This window comes from Diachasma alloeum, unplaced genomic scaffold, assembly GCF_001412515.2.
Source record: "Diachasma alloeum isolate Michigan unplaced genomic scaffold, Dall2.0 Dall_scaffold_00301, whole genome shotgun sequence".
NCBI classification, from domain to species: Eukaryota; Metazoa; Arthropoda; class Insecta; order Hymenoptera; family Braconidae; genus Diachasma; species Diachasma alloeum.
This window is the reverse complement of record NW_021680440.1, coordinates 1,264,872-1,265,774: the sequence shown is the minus strand read 5'-3', so window position 1 is coordinate 1,265,774 and position 903 is coordinate 1,264,872.

Here is a 903-nt window from a genome sequence, read left to right as displayed (position 1 = left end):
TGTCTCCTCGTTGGCTACAAATTTCAACCCTCCGCATACATGCCTTCCCCTTCACCCGCTCGTAAAATCACGCGTTCTCGGTAGCATCGAGGAGGACTTCTCAGGACCGAAAAGAACTGAGGATTCGAAAGGTCTCTGGAAAAGTACGTCGCAGAACTGATTAGGACTTACCAGGTCCATCTAGGTCTGGAGAGATCTTGAAAGACCTGTGTACGTCGAATCAGAACCAAATCCTCGACTCGGGTCGTTGCAACTTAGATGAAAAAGGATCACCAGTCTAGCACTAAACAGCCATCACACCCCCCAATTCAAAGGAGTATTTCTCCGTCGTGATTACTTTGAGCCACCATCCAAGAACCCCCACAGAGTATCGACCCCCCTCGCAAACAAATGAGAGAAGAAAAAGAAAGTAGTCCATTCATCGTGACAAATACGCTTGTCACTTTTTTCTCCATTCCTTTCCTTTCATCTTCGCACTCATTGTCTTGTTTTCCAGAATTTTTTCCCCCGTTGTTTTACCTCCTGTTGTGTATACCCGTCACACGGACAGGTTCGGCCTATAATTTACCCCCCAAACATGTTTCCTTTTCACCTGGGCTGCATAACCCAGCACTGTATTCCAGTACAGTCTACTCGTTCAATCCTGCCCCCTCCTCGTATCCGAGCAACCCTGTCGTTTGCATAAAGTGAGCTATCCGCGCTTTTAATATACGCAAATGAAGTTACGCTCCGGAACTAATCATATTTGCATGCGGAACAGCAATCTCCTTTGAACCCTGGCGTACTTATTACTCCAGCTTAGTCGCGAGGAAATTTTATGACGATGGAACGCCTTCCTCTTCTCAGGCTGTCCTCTCTGGTTGAACTACCGTTGTACAACTCAAGCCACAGGATTTCTGTTTT